At 34.7% G+C, this 7,395-nt stretch overlaps 1 non-coding gene across 1 annotated transcript; it reads right to left on the reverse strand.

The window, feature by feature from the left end:
• Positions 1-6,415: 6,415 nt before the first annotated feature.
• On the reverse strand, positions 6,416-6,521 carry LOC128287078 (small nucleolar RNA R71). The gene has a single exon (XR_008277778.1). It is a non-coding gene; the product is annotated as a small nucleolar RNA R71 (small nucleolar RNA).
• Between the last annotated feature and the right edge of the window lie 874 nt (positions 6,522-7,395).

The following is a 7,395-nucleotide window of genomic DNA, read 5'->3' on the forward strand; positions in this document are numbered from 1 at the left end:
TGGGTTTCGATTTTTTGTTGAACTAAATAGTTGAGCATCCTTTTGTAATTCTCGAATTATAAACGTTCGGACATCGAAACAAGAAGATTTTGGCAACCAATTCGGGTTACTCAAACGTTATAAAAAAGAACCGCACTTCAAAAACCTTTTAATTTTAGACATAAGGACAATATTTAATCGATTCGGTACCAATTTTGGGCGTAATGAGGGTGCTAATCCTTTCTCATACATAACCGACTCCCGAGCCTGTTTTCTCATATTTTCGTAGACCAGAATCGTTGTTTTAGTAAACCAAAAATGTTTTATTAAAATAACCAAATTCTTAGGTGACCCGATCACACGAAAACAAAAGGATCAGTGACGACTCCATATTTCTATTTTCCAAAAAGTCGATTTCCCCTTTTTTTTAAAATTTTAAAAATTTTAAATTGAGGGATGGTTTCGACAATATTCTTTAGAATAAACAATTCCTTATATAGTAAGAGTCATGAAAACCAAGATCAAACTTCATTTTCAGATGATGTTTGAGTCACTTTCAATTAAAAAAAACCCAGCATTTTGAAATTATCTTTAATTGACCCAATTCTACCGAGCCAAGTTTCAAGAAAGAAAAAAAACGAAACATCTTATATCGAAAATTAATCTTTTGTTTAAATATGTCCCGATTTAAGCAAAGGAAGATGTATTATATTACTTCTTTTATGCGATCCTGCTGATTCACCAAGTAATTAAAAATGATTCAGTTGTTTCTATATGTATCATCATCTATGGCATAATTAAAGAAAATTAATTAAAATAAGCAAAATCATAGATGATTCAATGGCTTCAACCTATAAATGGCCATTCATTCATGCGAGCCTCTCACGCCCAAGAAAGAAATAGAAGCTAACTCTACCATATACAAAAATGGAAGCCCTTAAGATTATAGTAGCCATTTTCATCTTGGCTCTTGCATCGTCTTTGACCTTGGCCTCGATCCTAGCCCTCTTCAGGACTTTGTGTAGCCATTAATGATCCCAAGGGCTCTGGTATGTCTTCTCTTCAAATACTTTCATTTTTCTTGAGCTACTTGTGTACGTGTCTAGTGTATATCCGAACATGAACAGGATATGACTCTTAACACCTTTCACACTGGTACACTTATATTCAAGTTTTAGTAACATGAACTCATCTTTTTTCTTCTTCCGGTATTGACTAACATTTATTGCTTTCATGCAGTGTTTGTCAACGGAAAATTCTGCAAAGACATAAAGCTTGCCAAAGCAGATGATTTCTACTTTTCGGTCTCCATATCCGCAAAAACACATCCAACACATTTGGATCAACTGTCACACTGTTAATGTTGCATGAGATGCCGGACTTCACACATTGGGGATATCTATGGTTCGAATTGACTATGCACCTAACGGTGGCTGAACCCACCTCACACTCACCTCGTGCCTCGAGATTCTAGTTGTTCGAAGGCACACTCCATGTCGGTTTCGTTACATCGAATCCGGATAATCATTTGATTTCTAAAGTCCTATATCCGGAGATGTCTTTGTTTTTCTGTGGGTCTCATTCACTTTCAAGTACAACATAGGGAACACCTATGTTGTCGCCTTTGCTGGTCTTAGCAAAGGAAAACCGGGGTGATCACTATCATAAATGCGATTTGGCTCAAGCCCTTCCATTGATCTTGATATTCTTGCCAAGGCTTTTAATCTGGACAGAAAATGGTGAAGAATCTTCAATCCGAATTCGATGGGATAACAATAGGAGAAATGTTGAATGATGTTTGAAGTTGTCATTTGTTATTTATAGTAACATTAAATTTTATTTTATTTAATTTTCGAATATAAAATAAAAGATGTTCTTTGTGGGCCTCTTCTTATGTAAAGGTTATTATAAATTAAAATGCTTTTTAATTTAAATCCATAAAATAATTTTAGATTTGACCGAAAATATTAGATTAAACATGAAAACATCCTTTTATTAATTGTTAAAATTTAAATATTATTCAAAATTTGTAATATACAAATTTAAATATTAGTTAAAATTGTAATAACTGAATTTGGAAAAGATAAATTATATTTGTGTATATATAAATATTCCAAATCTATAATATCTCAATTGCCATCCGTCTAAAACTACATTTATGTATGTAGCTAAGGATGATGTAGATACAACCTGCTGAATCAATCGTAAATTTATATATAAGATAATTCAAATTAATTTGGACAGAATAATATCAAACTATTCATAATCTATTTTTGAAAATTATAAAAAATATTTTAAAAATTATAAGTATCTTAAACTTAAAAATTTTAAAATTTTCATTTTATTCTTGTACATATTTTCATTTTCGTAGAATATTGTTTTATACTGTAGACAAACTAATCCTTTGACATGAAAGATACCTTGTTAGGTCATTTGGGACCTTCCATCTGGCCAAATTCAAAGTAGCAGTTAACCTGAGCCACTTGATATATATATATATATATATATATATATTGGTTGAATTACGTACAAGAAAAAATGTTTATTATTATTATTATAATAAATGAGGTATGAGTCTTGAAGTAAAAAAATAATTAGGGGCAATTTAATAAAAAAAAGCCCTTTTATTTCATTATTTATCGAAATGGCCCGACCTTTTTATTATTTACCAGAAATGATCATTTTCTCCAAAAGCGCATCCACGTCAGCGCGAAGTTAGGGGACGTGTTAGCAAAACGCTTCTCTGGGGGAGCGTTTTGTCCACGTCAGCACAAAGCGCGCTGACGCTTCCTTGTGGGCGCGCTTCGTGTTAACTTGGACAAAATGCTCCCCAAGTGAAACGTTTTGCCCCCTTTTCTTTAGGGTTAGGGTTTTTTATTGTTTTAGGGTTAGGGTTTAGTGGTTTATAGTTTTTAGGGTTTAGGATTTTAGTGTTTTTAAGGGAAAAATTAATTTAATTAGAGTTGAGGGTTAATTAATTAAATTAACTATGAAATTAAAAATAATTAAATTAGGGTTTAGGGTTTTTAGTGTTAGAGTTTTGATTGTTTTAGGGTTAAGGTTTAGTGGTTTATGGTTTTTAAAGTTTAGGTTTTAGTATTTTTAATAGAAAAATTAATTTAATTAGAGTTGAGGGTTAATTAATTAAATTAACTATGAAATTAAAAAAAATCAATTAAATTAGAGTTTAGGGTTTTTAGGGTTAGGGTTTTTAATTATTTTGGGATTAGGGTTTAGTGGTTTAGTGGTTTTGGGCTTTTAGTGTTTAGGGTTTTAGTGTTTTTAAGGGAAAAATTAATTTAATTAGAGTTGAGGATTAATTAATTAAATTAACTATGAAATTAAAAAAATAAATTAAATTAGGGTTTAGGGTTTTTTAGGGTTTATTAATTAAATTAACTATTAATTAATTACGGAAAAAAGCTCCCATGTGGACGCTCTTTTGCTATAGTAGTATCTGAAAAAATAATTTTGAGAAGATGTTTCTGAACAAATAGTGTCAAATACGCTTCAAGAAGAATGCACTGTCAGCAAAATTATGAAAAAAAGCTCCCACGTAGACGCTGTTTTGCTACAGTAGTATCTAAAAAAATAATTTTGAGAAGATGTTTATGAACAAATAGTGTCAAAAACGCTTCAAGAAGGATGTATTGTCAGCAAAATTACGGAAAAAATCTCCCACGTGGACACTCTTTTGCTACAGTAGCATCTGAAAAAGCCTTAGACTATAAATGAGCCAAATTTCATTCTCAGGTTGCATAAGTTATAGCAAGAGAAATTGAGGCTAAAATAAAATAGAAACTGAATATGAGTGAATGTATTAGTGCTATTATTTACTATGATGGCGAGGTCTGTGACACCGAAAATGGTGTTTTTTCTCGAGAGAACACTGTATGATCGGTTTTAACGAACATAGATTTGATAGAACTTCGTAAAAGAATTAGGCATAAAATCTTCAGAACGATGCCAATGAAAGTTTTGTCTATTAAGTATCGATAAGTTTTGTCTATTAAGTATCGATTTTGTACTTTGGTTAATCCCGTGAGATATGACTCATTCGACATTAAAGGTCCTCGTAGCTTGGAGGCAATGGTGCAGACTCATCTTGCTAGTGGATCACCCTATCTTGAGTTTTATGTCCAATTTTCATTGCCAAATGATGCATTTGTGACTTCAACATCTAATGTTGTTCGAGAGGAATACACGACCCCTGTTCGACACTCTGTTAGTAGGTGAAAAAATACGGAAGCGCCCGTGTTTGGTAGAATTATGGAATACACAACCCCTGCACGACACTCCGTTGGTGGATGGGACATGCACCTCGGTGGGTCGATGTTTAATAAACCATAAATTATACATATTTTTACACCATGTTTAATGCATTTTATGGATGATTTCTCATTAGAATTGGTCAATTCGATGCTTCTAATGCTTTAATTTCATATTTTATACTAAGGAGAGCATAGGAGAGCAAAAGGGACGAGAAACGGGCCAAAAATGACGAAAATGGGTCAAAGTACGAAATCAACACGGCCTGGACCTCCCCACACGGGCAAACCACATGGCTGTGTCAATCTAGCAGAATTGGAGCACGACTCACACGGGTACAGCACACGCCCGTGCCATTCTAACAGGCTCGAACACGGCCTGAAGTAATCGCACACGGGCTTGTCACACTGGCGTGTCCCTGTCGAGCCCAAGTTAAGTCCAATTCGGAAAAGGCCACTTTTGAGGGCTTCTAGGCATTCCAAAGCCTATAAATACACCCTAGAAGATGAGAAAAAAGGAGACGGAGAATAGGGGTAAGGAATTACTCCAAGGAAGCCGATTGATCCATCTCAGAAGTCAGATTCATCATCAAGACTGAAGATCTCTCCTCAATTCCCCTTCAGGAGTTTTGGGTTTTCTTTATGTTTTGTATTCTTTATTCTTCTAAGATGTACTTTTATTTTATTATGAACTAAACCCCTAAATACCTAAGGGGAATGAAACCTAAGAAGAATCTTGTTATTATTTTCTGAATCGTATGATAAATATTTAACTTGTTCTTAATTATGTGTTCTTAATTCTTATTTTGATATCCCAGGATACTGATTCAAGACACGCTCTTATTCAGAGGAGGAATAGACCCTGTCTAAGAGTACATTTGTCATAATTAAGCGGAGTTGATTACGCGCCTAGAAATAGGGTGACAAGATTTTATCAAATTAGGGTGAAACCTAATAAGGGGATCCATAGATCGAGTTAATGCAACCCTAGAGTGTTAATTAGAGAAAAGTCTCGGTGATTCAATTTAGGGATTAGACGTTATTAGTCTTAAATAGGGATAATAACATAACTTAGGGATCTCTACGGAACAAGTTGAATGAATAAATCGTCCGGTTCAGAGCCAGAATAACATGTAAAGTCTAGATGGATTTGTCCTTAGGTATTGTCTCAAGTCAATCGATTTTCCCAAAAGCAATTCCCCAATTCTTTTCTCTGTGCGTTCTTAGTTTAATTAGTTAGTTAATTAAAACAAACCCTTTTATTCTTAGGCTAGATAATAAAAAGATAGTTATTACTAGTACTTTTGGTTCCCTTGGGTACGATATCCCGGTCTTGCCATTACTATACTATTGTTCGATAGGTGCGCTTACCTTTTCGTCGTGATAATAGTTAGTCTAGGTTTGATCTTCATAAATATTTATTACTTGTTACGAATCACGCAATCAAGTTTTTGGCGCCATTGCCGGGGAACTGAAATATTAGGAACGCTTAATTTTTATTACTTTAGCCATTTATTTTTCTTGCAATTTCATTTAATTTTTTTATTATTATTTACTAATTTACTTATTCTTTCTCTTGGCAGGTTTTATAGTTTATGACTAGAAGAAACCCGTCAAGACCATTACTTTTTGACAAAGAAATCGATCATACAGTTCGTAAAAATCAAAGAGAAATAAGGCGTAGCCTAGATACACAGAGAATGAGCAAGAAGACAATACTCAACCTTCAACCGACGAGATGGCTGAAAACCAAGGCAATCAGCTACCTCCTGCAATTGCAGCTGATCAAAATCCTACTCCACGTACTATGTATGACTATGCTAAACCCTCTTTAATAGGAACTGAATCAAGTATAGTTAGACCTGCTATTGCTGTGAATAATTTCGAACTGAAACCTAACACAATTCAGATGATACAGCAGTTTGTCAAGTTTGATGGTTTGCAGGATGAGGATCCCAATACGCACTTGGCGAATTTTCTTGAATTTTGCGACACTTTCAAAATTAATGGCGTTTCTGATTATGCCATTCGCCTTCGGTTATTTCCTTTTTCATTGAAAAATAAAGCTAAACAGTGGTTGAACTCATTACCACGAGGATCTATCACTACTTGGGAGCAGATGACCAAAAAATTCCTATTAAAATATTTTCTGCCGGCTAAAACGGCTAAGTTACATAATGATATCTCTTCTTTTGTGCAGATGGATTTAGAAACACTTTACAATGCATGGGAGATATACAAAGACTTACTAAGAAGGTGCCCTCACCATGGGTTGCCGCTTTGGCTTCAAGTACAAACATTCCACAATGGTCTGAATCCCTCGACTCGGCAAATGGTTGACGCAACTGCTAGTGGAACCATCAACAATAAAACACCAGAAGATGCCTATGAATTCATAGAGGAGATGTCACTGAATAAATATCAGTGGCAAGTTATGAGGACAAAGCCAACAGAAACAGCCGACGTTTATAACATCGATTCAGTCACCATGCTCTCTAATCAGGTAGAACTTTTCAATAAAAAGATTGATAGTTTTCTTGGTTCTACACAGGTACATTCAGTAATGAGGTGTGACTCAAGCGGAGAAGGTATGCATACAGAATACCAATCCTTCAATCCCACAACCAAAGAGGAACAAGTCAACTATATGGGTATTATACTTTAGATCTCAAAATAACCCATACCGTAATACCTATAATGCATGTTGGAGGAACCACCCAAATTTCTCCTGGAGTGGTCAAGGGAATCAAAAGCCACAAAATCCTCAGGGTTTTCAACAGCCACCTTATCAACAAAAGAAGAAACCAAACCTTGAAGAAATACTTTCTAAATTTATCTCGGTGTCAGAAACCCATTTTTAAAATACCGAGACTACACTTAAGAATCAACAAGCATCGATCCAAGGACTCGAAACTCAGATAGGCCAGCTATCCAAACTAATCTCCAAGCGACCATAAGGTAGCTTACCAAGTAATACAGAACCTAATCCGAGGGAACACCTCAATGCAATTAGTGCCCAAGATAAGGAAGGATTCATTGCACCTGAGCCAGAATTACAGCAAGACAATGCAATGAACAAAGATCGAGAAGAGGTAAACGATGATGATCCTAAACAGGTAAGTACGAATTATGAACCTCGTGTGCCATA

The sequence above is a fragment of the Gossypium arboreum genome, chromosome 13, assembly GCF_025698485.1.
Source record: "Gossypium arboreum isolate Shixiya-1 chromosome 13, ASM2569848v2, whole genome shotgun sequence".
NCBI lineage: Eukaryota > Viridiplantae > Streptophyta > Magnoliopsida > Malvales > Malvaceae > Gossypium > Gossypium arboreum.